Source organism: Meleagris gallopavo, chromosome 2 (genome assembly GCF_000146605.3).
Source record: "Meleagris gallopavo isolate NT-WF06-2002-E0010 breed Aviagen turkey brand Nicholas breeding stock chromosome 2, Turkey_5.1, whole genome shotgun sequence".
In the NCBI taxonomy this organism is placed as follows: Eukaryota; Metazoa; Chordata; class Aves; order Galliformes; family Phasianidae; genus Meleagris; species Meleagris gallopavo.
The window spans coordinates 59,054,765-59,062,954 of record NC_015012.2 but is presented as its reverse complement, the minus strand read 5'-3'; positions in this window follow the sequence as shown (position 1 = coordinate 59,062,954).

Here is an 8,190-nt window from a genome sequence, read left to right as displayed (position 1 = left end):
TGCAAAGCTATTCAGCTCCAGAAGGGAATACATGCAAAAATTATAATAATTCAGGCAAAAAAAGTGCTTTTTGACTGTCTGCTAGTATTTTGTGGATTTGGGGCAAACTATAAAGATGAACAGATACTGTAACACAAATATTCTATGACAAGACAGAACAAAGTTGAAATTGAAAGACTGCCATAAGTAATGTTAGGAATTGGAAAAAGAAATTCAATCAACAAGGAGGGACAGCAGATGACTGTCAGAGAATTGCATTCATGACAGGGAGTCCAGTATAGTTACAAACATCTTACCTAAGAGAAATGTTTGGCAGGATCAAGCCCAGACTTTTCAGTTAAGACAGTGGCTAGCAAAAAATGACTCACAATTTTCTAGTTTTAAAATAACTGCACCATGAAATAAGATTTCTCACAAAGGCTGTATTCTGGAACACACAGGCTTAGCTTGCAGTTGAAAGAATGTTTTATACAGATCTGTTACCTATTAAATGTTTGGTGCATGTATTTAGTCTGTGTGCCACTTCAGCAGTCTGAGTCAATCAAAGTAATACAGTTATTGAGATGACTGTGCAGATATATGTAATTAAATGACAAATAACATCAATCACACAACAGATGCAACAAGAAGTATCTTGTCCTGCTACGTGTGCTGTATTTTCAGGAGCGTAGTTTCAGGCAGCACAAGACTTTCCTATTTTTGGAGCAGTCTCTGTGGTGTCTCTCTGCCTGCCATACCCTGATTTTCTTATGCATTAACTTTAGAAATTTGGTCTTCTGATTACTCAGAGCCTATTGAAGCTGGTCACTGTCTGCCCATTGGTTTTTGTTGGCTCTGGACCAACCCCCCAAAGAGTTCTAAAAATATATATGAATGTTTACAGAAATTGCAATAATCTATTTAGAGTGCAAACACATGGTAACTGATGACATCACAGAGAAGTATTGGAATGGTTTATATTAACAGATCCCTGTGGCTCTAACAATAAAATTAATGTATTTTTATATATATATTTTTGAGTCTGTTACAAATTCCTGTTTATTTTTTTCTCTTAAAATCAGGCATAACATATTTTCTATTATACTACAAATAATGTTCTCTCTGTGATGCCAAGCCAGGTCACGGCAATGTTAACACAAATCAATTGTTGGTCAGATTTTGAAACAAGTGAAAGCAACAAGAGAAAAATATGTTTTGAACATTTATTGGAAACTTACTTCTTAAAAAAAAAATAGGATGAGATTTTAACAGAGGCATCAGTAAAGCAAATTGGAGATTTTTATGTTTGTCTCAAGACTTTTTGTGAAATATCACATACTACAAAGGTAAGAGTTTTCTAATACAGATTAATACTACTAGAATGGAAGAACCAATCATTGCTATAGGTTTATGCTTTTATTTAAAAAACAAACAAAAAAACCACAGGAAATAAAATAAAGTACTGTAAGAAACAGCCATGTTATTTTAACAAGGCTGAGTTTATTGATATCATTTTGTAGGACCTTTTCTTATTGAGGAGATAGGGTAGAAAACACAAAATGCTGAATATACTAATTTAAATTACAAGTGTTTCTTCGATTTACTGTTCCCTTAGAAAGGTGCTGTCTTTCCTGCTCTCTATTTTGAAAATTGGAAATATCCAATTGAGTACTGGCTTGAATCACCTATATTTGAACTGTTTAATAACTGCTTTCTTTTTTCCCCTTGTTTTCACTAAGCAAATGCACAAATATGTGCATTAAAAGAGGTTTTGTGGTTAATTTTGAGGAGGTTTAGAAACACCCCATGTAATTGTATAATTAATATTTCTGACATAATTTCAACTCCAAAGCACCTTGCAATTTCTGAATCTACTTAAAAGTGCAAGTTATTTAGATGGCTCCAGTTGTGAAACCCCATCATACATGCTGACATATTGCTAGGTGCTTTCTGCCATCCTGCACAGTGGGACAGTGAGGTCCTTTCAACATAAATGCATATAGGTGCACTTTCTGGGGGCTGGGAAAGGCTTGCTGAAATGAAGATCTGAAGCTATGCCAATGACTTTGTATTAATGGCAATTAAGTACCAAGAAAACCCCCAACAACTGAACACAAAAAGGGGATGACTGAAGAACTGAAAAGAATGCAATAAAAATTTCAAAATTTTTATATGTAAGAAACACAATAAAAATAACTTTCTCATAATGATAACTCTCAAGTAGGAATGGCAACAATTATAACAATTTATTAACATAAATTTTATGAGCAGAGCATTGAAATATTCAGTAAAACATCTTAGTCATCCCTGCAGAATGTGTTAGCAACAACAGGTATCCCAGAGTGAGGTGCAGTTCTCTTACTGGTATCTCATGTCCCTTTTATATGTGGGTGCTATTGCACAACATAATTTGGGAAACCACAGCAGCTATTTACAACTTACTCTAGATCGAGCTGCAGGTGCATGAAGGAGTAGAACCAAAAGTGATGTCGGTGGTGTGGCATACACCTGGTAGTTTGTTACTTATCTGTTCTGACCTGATTGGGTACCAGTGCAGATGGTGGGCTAGCATCCTCCCCAGCTGCAAACAACACAGCTCATTTCATGATGTGAATGGTGATGCCCCAACATACTGCCTGATCTGTAACCAGCTGCAAAGACTGGTAGCATTTAAGCTTGCTTTGATGTCTGTACTATGTGTTGCGTTGTAGCTCAGGCAGTATGCACTAGCTTGCTGACAGGCTTTTGTGGATTGCCAGCCACAGTATGACCAGTACTTGCTGGCAGGCTGAAATTAATTTCTGTGCAAAGCAAGTCTGTTGCTGCTCTGCAGAGTGCGGTGCTTTGCACCCAGAGGTGACTTTGAGTGAGTGGCTTTTAAATGATGAGCATTTAATACCAAAGCAAGCACTTGTTACACTTCCCTTTCCTTCTCTGTTGTCCTCCTGCCCCAACTATTATGAGCAGTTTTTACTGAATTTGTTGATCTGCTAAGTCATGATACTTTTCCTACATAGTCTGCTTGAATTACAGAGAGTTGAAAAGAAGTGCATGTATTTCTAAGCTAAATAATGTATTAATCACAGCTAAATACTTTTCAGCCCTCAGGCATGTCTTTGGATAGGAGAAATGCTTCACACTATTTTCAATGAAAAATAAGATAGATTATACTCTCAAGGGCTTTTACTTTAGCCAATAGTTTCACATAACTCCATTGTAAAATGGAACTGATCTTTGAGTTGCAAAATGACAACATTAGTTCTTCAAGTGCAGCACATGTAATCACAATGAGAACGAGCTTCCTTCCTTGCTTCCTTCCTTTCTTTCTTTCTTCCTTCCTCCCTCCCTTCTTCCCTCTCTCGTCTATTTTTTGCTCTGCCATATCATATTACAGCTATATACAGGAGAACTAATTCAGACATTGTTCCATCTTCTTTGACCTCTTTTACCATCAGTGAGCCTGAATCATAAAAGTATTCGGTTCAACCTGCTTTACACTTCAAATCCAGTTGAAGAGATTCATACAGAAATGTAGATATTAAAAAGTTGGCCAGCTAGATACAAATTCATACTCAGAGATTGGTACACGTTTCTATCTAAACAAATTACTTTTTTTTCTCAATTGTTTTTAAGTGTTTTAATTGTTTTTTGGCTTAATATTTCACAACCTCTTCAGACACATTTTAAATACCATAAGTCAGCTTGTGTATTCTGGAAGTACTTAACTAACTCTATGGAGTTAGCATGCTAGCATTTAATGTACCCAAATCACCTCTTTGCCATCCTACTCAATCCTAATCAGTCCTTAGAAAAAAATGGTAGGGCACCAGCAGAATGAACAAAAGAAAATCCATATAAGAAGTCCACATGGAAATGTGTGTTTGCTGTTTTCTAGCATCTGCATGTTGCACAAATGGCTTATATATGTGTTCAATTTTTTTTTCTTTTACTATTTCAGGCTTGTCTTGTCTTTTTATTTTAAGATAGCCTAAGTCCTGTACTTCAGTTATCTTCACACACAGTTTAAGCTGAGCACCATTCATCACTGTCCTGGGAACAGAAGTCAGAGCATCCGGATGACAAGGAGGGAAAGAGTCTTCTCTATAAGCAGCATCTGGCTCTTTGGCAGATTTGTCGAGCACTTTTGCTAATGGGTTGGATTTGCCCAGGGGTCTTTTATGTGGTTACACTGCAGATGGTCTGTCTGTTCTATCTTCTCCTTCTGAATGCTTTTATTTAAACACACACAAACGCACACGCACACAACCTTACATCTGATCCTTAGAATTTACACACTCCTTTCAGACTGATAAGGTTCTTTATGAGTCTCAAATGGTGCCTGTGTATGCTCCTTTCTGTTAGAAATCTCAAAGCTTTCCATATATCCAAATGTGTGTCTTGAGTTTTGTTGGCAATTCTGGACCTAGTTCTCCAGTTTGGCTGCCAAATGATATAATTTACTGTGATCTGAGTCTGTATTTTTGTCAAATTTCTGTGGGAATTGCTTTAGGTCATTTTTAGAGCAGAGGTAACTTTGCCTCCTCTTGAAGCATGAAATATACTTGTCTTCCACTAGCCTTCCACCTTTGAAAAAAAACTAAGTTCAAATCTGGAATTGGTTATATGTGAAAATGAGTATGATGGCCTCAATCTAACTCACAGGGGATTCTTCTCTGCCATTTAAGAGAGGCCCACGAGTGCAGCAGCAAATCTGTACGAAGGTATGTTCCTACATGTTGGCAGTTCTATAGAAAAAAGCATACACAGTCTCCAAATAAATGAAGTAATTCAGACTTCTTAGCAGAATTATTTTTTGTGTGGCTCCAGCGCGGAAGAAGGCAAAAAGGGAAAGCATCTTCTGTCCTAAATTTCATTTTAGTTATATTTCAATTTACAGCAGAATCTCTGGTCCCTGAATGTTTATGGTTTTTAGAGTTTTGCTTTTGTTTTTTTTTTTTGCTTTGCAGTATAGAAGTAATTGGCAAGTGACTGGCCATGAGATCACTTTTCATTCCCATGTTATTTCAGGCTTTTATCTTATTTTCCTTCTAATTATATATATTAAATTAAGCAGGGCTCTATGCTCAAATAATGCAGTGCTTTTGACAACTGTCTCAAAATAGTTGTAGAGGAGCATACTCATCTCTGTTAAGGTTTCATTATACCACTACATTTCAGATCATTTTAAAATTTACTGAAAACAAAAGCATTGGATTATGAACAGCAATCATGTTAATATTAACATCTTCTGCTTGCATGTTCTGTAACATTAATCAAACCCACAACCACTGGGCAATCTATGCTACGTGTGGTAATGTTAGAGTCTTAGTCCCAGGAAATCTGCAGTGTAGATGCACATGAGCTTAAAAGCCAGCACTGCCATAAAGTTCGTTACATCCTGCTAATTTTTAAAGGTAGAATTTATATGTCACAAGTCCTGCTGATGTCGAGATATTTTTTGTTTAGCAAACAGAGGTATAAAGGACAGGCAAATCTTGTAAATTTTTTCATCAGACACACAGGTTTTTGGTTCTGCAAGGTGTGTGTGGGGAGGGAAAGGAGAATATGGAGTGTCTGGAGCCACTGCTCTGTCCTTGCCCACGTCCCCTGCTTGCATGGACAGGCGGGTATCCCTCACCACAGCTTGCTTGTCAGTGTCCAGTCTGAGCTGAGGGTTCACATTTCATAGCTGTACCTGCCTCTTCTTGTGGCTCCAAGGGATAATATGAGAGGAATTGTGCCCTAGAATCCCCAGCTAAACATATTTATTGATTCTCAGAATAATCACCTATTTCACCCCAAATTAAAAACTCTCTAGGACTCAAGTTGTAAAGTGACTTGGGGAAATCAAACAGTGAAGTGAAATTAAATGCAATCATTAAATATTATTTGTAAAGGTCAGCCAGCATGAGTGCATTTATCAGGACATCATCTTCTGGATAGAATGAAAAGGATTGTGTGCAATGCATCCAATGTACCTTGCCATCTGGAACAGTTATGCGTATCTACACTTTATTACTTAATCACAGTAATTAAACAGTGAGACAGATAAAACATCAGGCCATGAGAAAGTTGCATTTATTTATTTTTATATTCTAAACCTGGACTGTTGTTGTGACTGCAATTAGAGAAGAGAAATAATTGTTTTTGATACAAAATGTTTTGGAACCAAACATACTGTGCTCCACTTGAGGTAAACTACAGAAATTTCATAGTGGGAGCCAAGGTTTAGATCAGTTTTAATTTCTGAAGGGACATCTCACTGTTAGAAGTCAGATGTGTTAGTATTTCCAATATTCAGAATGTTTGCATTGAAATGTCAAGTTTGAATTGAGCACATTTTTGACAATGTTTTTGACACCTCTTAGTCAACGATTATCCTTTCTGGAGATGAATGGAGATCTTGCAGGCCTCTATACTGGTGGCTAAAGAAATTATATTGAAATTAGGTATGATCACTCCAGTACTGCACACCTGAAAGCATTTCTTTCCCTTGGGCATACCCTGACAAAGAACTAAGTGTTTCAATCACTAGTTTGAAACATAACAGATATTTCAACAGGGAGTCAGAAACACAACCCCTCCTCTGCTCTTTTGTTATGAAAATGTGAGTTAATGTTTATATCATGCTGCTCAGGCTTCACTGAAGCCAACTGCAAAATTTGCAGCAATTTCAACAGGACAAGCCTCTTGTGTCTGATTTCCCTGTTTTAGATTTAATTAAGTATTTTTGTAAGTGAATAAATCTGGCATTATTTTTGTGTTGCAATTAATGTTTTAGGTACAGACCAAGCACCAAAACCTGGACCCAGGCAGTCCTCTCACTGCTTCAGTTAAAGCCACACTGTCACTCAATGAGGGATGTTTTCCCAGAGATGCTTAGAAATCATGTGCAGCAAGCTGTGTGACTTTGAAGGTTGTTTCTTATAAAGGACAGACTGGCAACTGGCTAGTAGTTGGCAGACCTGATTGTCAGTTATGTAATGCACATTCCTCTGTAAATAAAGAAGTTGTCTTTGTTGCTGAGATTAAACTTAGAAACACTGAAGACTCAGAGAGATCCTTCCATCATCAATGTTGTTGCCTGCTCCTCGGAATCCAGTCACTGGCTGGAGATGTAGGAAAGGCCAAAGTCACCCCATCCAGTTGTGCTACCGAAGTTGTGGTGAGGGAAGCGTGGCCGCAGTCTTGCTAGTTATCTGTTAGCCATCTCCTCAGAAGTGTTTGTTATTTGTTTATGGCACAGATCATCATGTTGTTAGAACCAAAGGATTTGTAAGCACTGATCACATCTGGAAGTGATCAGAAGTGGGAAAGGGAGCTGCTGGGTGAACTGCTCTTTGAAAATGTGGCCCTGTGATCCAAAGACCGGTATATAGATCTTAAGTATCTGTAAGCTGGTAGTCTGTATTTCATGTAAGCTGGATACTTGACAGCTCCCTATGGAACTGTAGTGTCATTATCGCTTTTGATTTATTTAAATATTCACATAACAACTTCAAAATCTACTTTTGTCACCTTTTTTTAAGCAGTAGGTTAAACATGAGTTTAACCTCCTGCATACCTTTTTGTATTTTCTGTTCACACTGGGACTAGAATTGCATAACCCATCTTGTGGGCTGTATGGCCAAGCTAGTGGCAGGATGTTAAACACGTCCTCCATGAGCCGGGGCTGAGGCATAAGAACATTGGTACCACAAAATTGCTAAAGCTGTGTGAGGTGTGGGCTTGGTATATGCCAGCGGGTCAAGATGGGCCAGGCTGTACACAGATCAAGAAAGTGTGGCTCCCTGCCCCTCTCTCAGCTTTTCCCCTTCATGTCCTTAAGCTGGAGAACAACCTCTGGTCCATGCTGCCTACTAATTGGAATGTTTTCTGCCTGTCACCTGAAGTGTTTTTTTTTTTTCCAACTAGTCGCCTTTTTCTATGAGAAAACAGGAAATCTTTGTTCAGATGCCACGTTGCTTCTTGCCAGATACATTCTCCAGTGCCTGAAATATAGACCCTGAACTAAAAATGCATGACATCAAACCTGCGGCAGTCACATTTATATAGTCTAGGAAAGAAATCTTGAAAGCTGGGATCCAGCTAGACAGAAAGTTATTGTTCTGTGTACCTTTTTTTTTTCTTTTTTTTTCTTTTTTTTCCATGGGCATCCATTTATTGCATCAGAAAATAAAACTTTCCCATATGAAACTGTCATCTGCCTTC